Consider the following 10794-nt stretch of genomic DNA (forward strand, 5'->3'; position numbering starts at 1 on the left):
GGGAACAGGACCTGCTAAGATGTTTCATCAACTCCCAATGCAGAAAGCAACATCCACTTCAAATATGTCCTCACATTCATGTTTCTCTGACCATTGCCTCTGCAAGACTCACTTCTTCCTTCCTACCTTTGTCCTGGGGATTGCTCCCATATTTGAACTTGGTAAGCTAACTTCATTCACAAGCTTTCCCAGTCTTGAAAAGCCTAACTGCCACGGTTTTCCCTGGACAAATCTCTAGTCCTGGGTTTGAAAACTGGTTGGGATTGTCCCTACTTTCCAGTAGAAGGGGTTTGTGATGGATTTTCCCCATGCCTCAGCCATCATGGTCAGAACTAGAGCAGGTCCTTGCCTTGGACAAGCAACAATCTGCAGGATTCTAAGTTCCTCACGTGTGCACTGTGGCACGTGATTCCAAACAGTATGCAGTGAATGTCACTAGAGAGCACAGTGAAACCTGCAATTCCTTCTCTGTTTCAGAAACACAGACTCAGTATGTGAACTATATTCTTGTTCTGAGTCACCCTGTTGTATTCACTGTTAATGCAAGTATTAGCAGTTGGCCCATTTTACAGGGTTATTTTCTGCAAAGATATAAAGTCGTTGTCTTGGTTACTTTTCTCTCATTGTTGGAACAAAACACCCAATACCCAGAATTAAGGAAAGAAAGGTTTCTTTAGCTCATAGTTAGTGGAGGTTTCAGTCCACACTCAGCTGGCTCCAAGGCAGAGCAGCACATGGCAGAGAGCAGCCACTCATGACAGCAGAAAAAGGAGCAAGAGCAAAGGGTGGGGCAGCTGTGTGGCAGTCGCTCTTCCCTCCTTACATTGTAATGTGCGTTACCCACCCCAGGGCCAGGGCATAGCATTCACACCTGAAATCCCAGCTTTGGATCAAAAATCAATTCCAAACTGCAGAAGCTATCCCATGACTGCATGAGGCGCTAGATGGACGACTAGACCAACTGTAACGGTCTTCCCAATTCACCCCAGCTGTGCTCAACAATGAGGGATTAAAGCTGCTCAGTCCTCTTGTGAGGCAGGCTCAGCAGTCCTCGTCTGGTACTGATCTCTCAGAGTTGAGCAAATCATGTATTTTCTCAAGGATTCACGTCCTTAAACATCTATGTGGGGCCAGGGAGATGGCTCAGTAGAATAAGTGCTTCCCTGGCAAACGCAAGGGCCTGAGTTCAATCCCCAGTTCTGAAAAAAAAAAAAAAAATCTATGTGTGAAATGTGAACTGCCCAGCAGATCCTGTCCTCTTTTGTCTCCTTTCATATGTGGGTGCTTGTGTTCTCTGGCTTTGCTCCACCCCCAGCATGAGTTGTGGGCCTCCTAGGGATCTATGTAAGCCCAGGGCTTTCTATGCCAGCATCCTTATCTTGCGTGTAAGTTATGCATCCATCAGAGCCCCGCAACAGACTGAGATTTTAGAAAATATTTTTAATGCATGATTGCCAAACATAAGGACTTCATTCAGCATGGGGAATTGCTAGATTATCTGTCATCTATCTATCTATCTATCTATCTATCTATCTATCTATCTAATCTATCCATCTAACACATTTTAGTTCTTACTCTCCCTTTTTCTGCTACTTCTCTCCATCTCTTCTTGACCAAGCAGGGTGACTCAGGAGTCACTCAGCTGCTAGATATGGGTGCTTCTGGATGTATAGTGAGGTTACATCCTAACAAAATTATTGTAAGTTGGTAACACACTACAAATCAAAAATGTTTTCCACATCCTTAACCTATGGAGCATCATAGCCTAGGAAGATCCTGTGTTTTTTATTGATATCATGAGGCAGAGTGGCATAGAGCAGCCATAACTCATGAGCTACTGCTGCTGCCCAGAATCATGAAAGGGGACAGTCCTGCATGTTGCCAGCCTAGGAAATGATCTATATTCAGAATTTAAACTATGGTCTTACTGAATACATTTTGCTTTTGCACCAGTTTAAAGTTGAAATTTTCTGACTTGCAACATCCAAAGTCAGGGACTATCTATAACTTTCTTCAAAATTTCCTTTAGGACCAAGTGGAGATATTTTATTAACTACCAAAATGTCACATAATAAAAGTCCAACTTGGGTTGACTCTGATCTGACTCTAAAGCCACCAAGTGTCCAGTGTATCTTCAAATCAATGGGAGAGAGAATGTCATGAATCTCTGAAAGCAGATGTGCAGCATCTGCTTAGCACTCCTGTAGAAACGTCTTCCCGTGGGGGCTCCATAAATTCAGCCTCTGGAATCGAGAGATTCTTGGCTTTGAACAGAACATGGGTGCTGCCTTTGTCACTGACTGGCTGAGCTGAATAAAGACCTAATCTATTTAGACGAAACACTTTCATCATTACTTACCTCATCTTTCTTCTGTGCATGCTACCTCCTATTATGGCCCCTGCGACATTTCCGGATTCCACACCAGTTTCCCCTTCTTTTCAGTATTACACAAGTATGTGTTCAGTGGGGCTCCTTCTCTGCACCCTTCACTCTCTTGATCTTCTCCTTCAAACGTCCAGATACACTGGACACTTTGTGGCTTTAGAGTCAGATCAGGGTCAACCCAAGTTTGACTTTTATTATGTGACATTTTGGTAGTTAATAAAATATCTCCACTTGGTCCTAAAGGAAATTTTGAAGAAGGTTATAGATAGTCTCTGACCTCAGATGTTGCAAGTTAGAAAATTTCTACTTTAAACTGGTACAAAAGCAAAATGTATTCAGTAAGACCATAGTTTAAATTCTGAATATCAATCATTTCCTAGGCTGGCAACATGCAAGACTGTCCCCTTACTGGGGACAGGGGCTGATGTGTGGTGTTCACCTGTTATGGTTTGTGTCTAGTTGTCCCCCCAAAGCCTCAAGCAGTCATGGGGTGGGGACTTCTAGAGTTTGAGATTAACTCATGATCCACTGGAATTATGGGTCTTAGTACTGCTGGGATTATGGGTGTGAGTGCTACACCCAGCCTGAGGTGATAGCCTGAATGCAGTTTAAGAGAGACAGATTTCCTCTCTGCTGCCACTGTTGCTGCTACTCTTTCATCTTGTTCTCTGCTCTTTGCCACCACACTGAACTGCTGCCCTCTGCCATGTGTCACTCTGCCTTGGAGCCAAATACAGACTTAAACCTCCAGTGACTGTAAACTAAATAAACCTTTCCTTCCTTCATTTTGGGTGTCAGGTATTTGTCCCAGCAAAGAGAGAAGAGTAACTGAGATAGAATCAATCCTAAGAAAACATTTGTCCAAACATTTGAAGAAGAGCAAGAGAGTGAAGGGTAGATCAAAGCTGTATGAAGAGGGAAATACCAGACTCACAGACAACAGAGTACATGATGAGTTCATCTGAGAGCAGTGGAGTAGAGGTGGGTTGAGGCGGTTGAGGTGACCCGAGAAGACCTCACACACAGTCACCTCTTGGGGTGCGTTGGGCACACTGTTCCAGAAGAACAGAGGAAGAAGCCCCCACTGCACGCTGGCTCTCCATGCCTGTAGCCTTGTGACCCTGGCAGTTTAAGCATAGGAGAAACTCCACTGCTGAGAACACAGCACAATGGTACAGAGCATTTACAATGGTGGGATGAACAAACCATGTGTCTACTTTTATATAAAGCAAAACAATAGCAACAAGAAGAAGCTCTGTGAATTCCAAGGTAGTTCCCTAGAACTTGCTCTTCATGAAAGCTTCAAAGTGTTCCTTTCTCATGAGAAAAAAAAATAGTACTTCACTGAGACTAAATACCAGCAAATTATCAGAGAAGCAGAAGTAGTAATTTTGAAAAACAGCACCTTTAGGGAGCTTGTGAATGTGAAGCAACGAATTATTTTGTCCTTCTGGGCAAAAAGTTTATAATAGAACAGAAAGCATAATGGCCAAATGCTGTGTGGAAATGCCTATAAATAACTCAGGGCCTCACAGATTCTGACATTAGAAGTGAATCTGTGCGGGTGACACGGTCTCACTTGATGCCTGCACAGCAGTCAGATATGGCAAGTGAGCACAGGGAAGCGGGTTGTTTGTGTGCACAGCTCAAGGGTTATTGCTGGATTTAGAGACCTAAACCCCCGATATAATTTATATGTCTGAAAATGCACTTTCTGGAGGCTTCCTAGGGTTTTCTTCATTGAGGTCCTCCGCTGAAATACCCCAGCAGGAAGTTCTCCTCACCAGGATTATTGGTGAGCCGTGTAGCACTCTTGCCTTCCACCTGGAACGCGCAGGCTTTAATCACACGGGGAACGATTCAGGAAAAGCCAGTATCTGATCTCTTTCCTTGAGACTTCTGATTAAATTGCGCAGAACTTCTGGCGTGGAGGCTGAGCGTGGACTGGTTTTAAAAGCCTAAAGGAAAGGGAGCCTAAAAGGACAAAGTACACAGTAAGATCCTCTGAACAAACCCCTACGTTTTGCAGCACTGATGTGATGTTAAAATCAAGGTTAGTCTTGGACCAGCTGAAGGAAGAGAATGTTTCCTTTCTGGCCACACGAGGGACCCCCATTCCACAGTTCTTTACCGATTACCTCATCTAGCAATAATTCCCCTTCCTAAGCGCTGTTCGTTTGCCACCTTCCAAACCACAGGTGCGACAAGGGACATCAGCGTGGTTTCGTCTTGCGTGTCACCACTAATGGACGGGCAGTGATTGCCCTAGTGCTGTGCTGGGCAGTAACCGGAGCCTGGACGCGGCCACAGCTGCAGAAGCTCCCTGATCGATTAGTGATATCTGCCTCGGGCGCTGGGAATGACCAACCCTGGCACAGGCACAGGGCGGCTTTACCGCGACATCGCGGGGTTGCTTCGCAGGCCCCTTTTCATCTTCATACACGTATTACAGAGTGTGCCTATCCCGTCGGCACATTAGGCGGCATTAGGTGTGCTTATGGAACTAATCACGATGTTAGGGGTCTTCTAATGCTGGCGACAGGAAATAAGCACTTGCGAGGTACCTGTTGGCAGGTTTTTGCTTCGCAGTAACTTTTGTCTTTCACAGCATGCCGTGAGCACAGCAAATGCGGGCTGTGAGAGGCTTATATGCTTGCTAATTAAGGAAAGTACATACGCAAGCAACTATTAATGAGCCCAGTATTATTCACTATGACAGAATCATGAACTGACATAATAAAGATGATGAAGAGAGTAAATTATTAATTACGTGGTCTGAGGAATAAGCGCTACTTCTACAGTGGACCAGATGCGGCTCCGACTAGAAGGACGCAGGAGGCGAGCAGCCACACCCTCACCCCGAGCAGGGTGAGCTCTCTGGCAGTCCACCCCAGCACGGGGCCGTGCAGCACCGCACAAGGAGAAAGAGCGCGGAGACTCCAGGCTCTCGGCAGTCGATGGAGACCGGGGTTCGAGCACGCCGCAGACCTGGTTCCAGATGCGACTTTGTCATTTGACTAACTTTGTGGCCCTGCAGAGTCTGATGTGTGCAAATCTTTGCTCCACCCACAAGGAGCAGACCCCAAACCTCCCCTGCAGAATCGCAACATTTTAAAAGATGTGTCAACCATTTGGTGCTCTTTAAGGTTCTAATTAAATGGCCTGGCATTCCATCATTCCCTTAAATACAGAAAGATTGTTTTGGGATTGGAAACTCAAATTGATAGAAAGTTCTCCCTAACAAAATAAAAAATAAAAACAAATCCCACCCTTGTAAGACCTGTCTTGTGATGTGAGTCTGAGTTTTAGAAGTGTGGACCAAAAATGCGTGTGCTATTTGCAGAGGAGGCAGATGAGCAGATGCAGCGTGGAGAGCCCAGAACGCACAGGCTTCTCCTGGAGGTGCTGCTGCCCGGCACCGGCCCTCAGCACCTGATCTTCCCGGGACCTCAGCCGAGTTCATCTTGAGAGCGCTCACGTGTCACAGCAGAGGAAACTGAGGCACTCACGTTACTGCGAGTGGGCCGACACCTCGTAGCCTGAGTTTCCGTAAAGCAGCCTGGCTCCCGAGGCCGCGGTCTTGGCCTCCATCATCCTTCACAGGCTGCTGGCTGGACGGTGGCTACTCCTCTCAGGACAGCACCTGAGGGCAGACGGGGCTGCACTGTGGAAGCAAATTGACAGGGAAGCTGATTCAGTTGTGGAAGCCGTTAGCTCCCAGGACACCGCGGGGTCCGAGAAGTCACTGGGCAGTGAGGTTGGAAGCCTAGACACAGAGGAAAGAAGAGTAAGACAGAAGGCAAGTAGGAAACGTGGTCCCAAGACTTTCTTCAAGGTCAGTTAGGCCCAAGTGAAGTTCGGGGCTGCTCTGTGCGGTGCTACCTGGAAGCGCGTTTTGAGTCTTGGTTTCTGTCTCTGCTGAAGCTCTGGAAGCCTCAGGGCCAAGAGAATGGTTGGGAAATGTTGCGAGGAGGACTGTGTTCCACCTAAAATCCACACCCTGAGATCCTAAGCCCTAATTCCTGGGACCTCAGCATGTGATCTAATTTGGAGATAGGGTCTTTACAGAGCTCTCAAAATAAAATGTGGACATTAAGGTGGGCTAATCCAGCATGACCTGTGGGGTCCCTATGGAAAGAGAAAACTTAGGCACAAACATACACAGACAGGGAGTTGACCATGTCTATGTAGGAAATAAAGAAGAGAGACCTGCTCTCACAATCCGTAGAAGGAGCCAGTCCTCCTAGTGCCTTCATGTCAGATGTCTGTCCTCTACAATTTGGAGAGCATAAATTACGGTCTTAAACTGCCCACTTTGTGCTACTTCACTAGGTAGGCAAGCCCTAGCAAACTCATAGTACATTATAGGTACCTGGTGACTAATTGGCTGATTATTCTATTAGGTCTATTTGAAAAAAAAAAATAGATGTTTTTTCCTATTTCATAGAACACAATTTGTTTTAAAAATTGCATTTTTAAGACATGCATTAGGATACTCTTGAATTTTCCATGTGGATATACAAGGGGACACTGTTTCTTCTGCCTTTTCTCATTTATATACATGTTCAGAGACCAAAACCTCAGGATACGACTGGGGGCACCCACACTGATGAAGGAACGCTCTGTGAACTCAATTTCGTGCTTATTCATTCATCAGTGTTGAGACTACAAGATTGATAAGAGTCATCAGGATGGCTTGTTATGAAAGACAGACGTGTAGATGGGGGTTAACATACTTAGGACAAAATAATTAGGCAATTACAACACAAGGCTCCAGTTGGGAGCTCTGGCCTCGTACACTCAGCACAAGCTGGAAGCAGGCAGCAGAACGAAGGAGAGCGTCCCAGAAGAGACAGTACCCGGGAGGAATATTAAGATGTGCTCCTCAAAATGGAGCTTAGCTGCTCACCACACCTCCTTCTTCTCCCCCTCTTCCTCCTTCTCCTCTTCTTTTCTCCTTTGCCGTCTCCTCCTCTTTTTCTCCTCCTCCTCCTCCTCCTTCTTCTCCTTCTCCTTCTGCTTCTCCTTCTTTTCCTAGGAACTGAAGCATGAACACGAATCTGTATTACTTTCAGGGTTTGTTAAAACTCAGATTCCTGGGCTTCCACTGAACATTTTTGATTTGAAATAATTGGAGGAGAACCAAGAACATGAATTCCAGTACTTGTTCAAGTGGTGCTAATGCCACGGGGCTGGGAGTCCACACTATGACGCTCCTGAGCATCTACTTGAAATAGGCATTCTGTCCTCAACAGATCTCAGGGACGTGCCCCAAATAAGAGAAAAACCTCCATCTTTGTGGAAAAAGAGAAGATATCAAGTCAATCAAATCAACTCCTTTACAGTGCAACTGGACTCTTGAATTTCGATTTCTTTCTGGAAAAAAATAACGGAAGCAGTGCCTGGTAAGAGCTGTTTCTCCAACACACAGTCTGTGGAATACATGTTTTCCTGAAATGATGACATCCCACGTCTACCCTCTTTACTTCTATTTTAACACTTACACTGAGAGTCGGGTAAACTAACGTGGCACTTGTCTGGGAAGGTGAGACCTTGCGGCTGAGAGGTTTGGCCTACGTCGGTCTGCTAAAGTGAATAAGCTGGAGCTTTCCTCCCCTTTCTGACCTTTTGGAGGCAGCAACTTGGAGCTGCCTCATTGCTCTCCGCAGAGGCCTAAACAAGGAAGGATCTGCTTTGTGGCAGGCCAGCAGCACTGGCTGATCCTCACTTCCTCTATTTGGAGCATGTTCAAAGGGCAGGAGAGCGGGTGGGTCACAGCTGTGGTCTCTACGGATTAGGAAGGAACCAAGCCAAAGATGGCACCAAAGTAATGACTTGACAGGGAGGACTCTGTCCTTCTCTGAGCTTATGAACTGGGACACAAAGATTTGCACTTCTGTGCCAGTGGTGTCTTGAAATGGTGCTGGGGTCATCTGTGCAGTTAGCCACACCCTTGGGCAAAAGGAAGCCCAGGAACTGACCGAATTTGAACTCCTCCAGATGTCAAAGCCCACACACTGGACCTTGGGTCAAACTACAAATGCTGTGCGATGCTTCCTTTACGCCGCTCCACTTAGTCCCCAAATGATGTTACTTTATTCTTGCACAGGCCTGCCTCTTGTCTTTTTATGAAATCAGATCGAATTTTAAGAAAAGCAGCAGGAGAATCCTGCATAAGCAGAAACTTAGAACCTAGGTGACTGGTTATTTCCCTAGTGACCCGATGTGGGGTTTGAGAATATATCACATGTATTGACAGCTTCTGTTAGATAGTTAAAATGCTCAGTGCTGGGCCAATGAGATAGCTTAGCAGACTAAGAGCCTGCTTAGGAAGCACAGGGGTTACTGTTCAATCCCCTGCACCACATGCTGCAGCAACCCCCGCCCCCAGGTGCACTGAGCTGAGGTGACCGAATGTGGGTGTAGTGGTTCATGCCTGCAATCCCAGCACGGGGGGGGGGGGGGCTGCAAACAGGAGGATCACTAGGAAGAGAAAAGAAAAAGGAGAAAAGAGAAAAGAGAAAAGAAAAGAAAGCTCAGTGCTATGGGAGGAGGGCATAACAAGAGCTTTCTCCAGCCTTCCTGTCCTCCTACATTTGAGAGATATTTTATTGTTAAAAACATAAAGTCTTTTGGCTGTTTGGCCATTTTGAATTAACACAGTGATTGATTTTTTTAAATGAAATTTGTATTGAACATTCAAGAAAATGGATTTACTTGAAAGTGCGTGCGCAAGGATGCATTTGAATTAGTACTCTTAATATTTTCACGAGGCTCCTGTCATTGTTTCATTTTAGATGCAATTCCCTCCATGCTGGGTATATTTACAGAACATTTTCACTTTCCCAGGGCTAGATGCATAGGCCCTCCGAAGAGCAATGTGTGGGTCCTTGATTTCAAGATGTGAACAGATCTGTTTTCCATTTTAATGATCTAATTTCCATTACTGTCATCCACGCACTTGTCAGGCAGAGCACTACTTGGTTAGAAGCTCCCCAGGGCTTGGTATAAGCACCTAATTTGCATAAGCCCATCCATCCCCTCCTCCACGGGCACGGGAGAGATCCTCACCCAGGACTCTCGCCCATTCGTCTTTGTCGATGTTGTTGAAATGGGAAATAAAAAGACAGGAAAAAGTAGGAGGAGAGAAAAGGCAGGATTCATAGCTGTTATTTAAAACAAAACCCAAAAAACAAGTAGGAAGATCAGGAGAGAACTCAAGAAAGAGAGAAGGTGGGGAGTAGATGGAGGAGAACAATGAAGGAAGAAGAGTGAGTGTCAGGAGGGGGCGCAGAGGGAGGTGGCAAGCGGGGAGGAGTGGAGCCTTCAGGTGAGGTCCAGCTGGCACGACACGGTTCAGGATCTTGCTGCACATATTTTTGCCATCAGCGCATGTGTTCCCATGTATGTGCATTTTCCACCAAATGTTTTTACTGGGAAACTCACAAGTATCACATGTGAGAAGAAATTAGAGATAGACTCAAACAGACTACAGAACCCAGTTGCCGTCCTGATCATCATGGCCGCCTTCGGCTTCCCTGCTGCCTCTCACACTGGCTCTGTCATGCGTTCTGAACCCTTTAAGTGCCATCACAAGGGCGCGTTCCTTCCGCTAAGCCTCGTCCCTCCCACTGACCCAAAGACCCTGCCCAGGGCTCGATGCTTACTCTGAGCAGTCGTAGTCCCCTGGCCAGTAGGCGCCAGGGGCGATCTCCTGCGTGTCTGTGTGCACGTCAACTTTGTGTGGAATGTCTATGGGCTCACAAAAGCTTCTTTTTGTGATTTTGTGATTCTTTTTTGATTCTCCAGCATCTATCATGGTGCTGGTCTTGCAGTTCCTTCAAAAATAAAGTAGACAAAAGAATGCAATGTGTTTAAAATAATTTTATGTGGATTTAAGTTTGGTTTTATTGAACTCCTCTTTATAATTTTGGCAAATTTATTTTCTAGGAATAAACACTGGAAGTATGAATGACTGAGATAAGCTTTGTGCATGTCCCCATTAGCTGGGCTATTATTAAACAAAATTAATGATTTTCTCCTTAAGTTAAACAGTGACATTTTTCAAATAAAAGGTTAATTTGTAGACTATTTTGACTTTAATGTTTCCATAACTTTCTTAATCTCTTGAGATCTGTCTCTCTGAAGTCACAGGATAAGACACCATCTCCTTTAGTCCCTGTGTTGAAAGGTGACATGTGCCACACATGCATGTTCCCTGAGCCTGGAGCCCTCAGCCCACTGCTCCTGCGATGACAGCTGAGAACACGCAGGGCTTGGTGCTCAGATGGGCCATGCAGGTGTGAGCTCAGCTACCAGCGACACCAGAATTCTGGGTTTTTCACTCGTAACATGTCAGAGCCCCAGTATTGTTTTTCAGAAGAAAGCTTTACCTGAAGTGAGCTGTA

At 45.8% G+C, this 10794-nt stretch overlaps 1 pseudogene; it reads right to left on the minus strand.

Annotated features, from left to right (window-relative positions):
- The window catches only part of LOC101579505, a 43210-nt pseudogene extending 33005 nt beyond the window's left edge, over positions 1-10205 (minus strand).
- Between the last annotated feature and the right edge of the window lie 589 nt (positions 10206-10794).

The sequence above is a fragment of the Octodon degus genome, unplaced genomic scaffold, assembly GCF_000260255.1.
Source record: "Octodon degus isolate 3935 unplaced genomic scaffold, OctDeg1.0 scaffold00014, whole genome shotgun sequence".
In the NCBI taxonomy this organism is placed as follows: Eukaryota; Metazoa; Chordata; class Mammalia; order Rodentia; family Octodontidae; genus Octodon; species Octodon degus.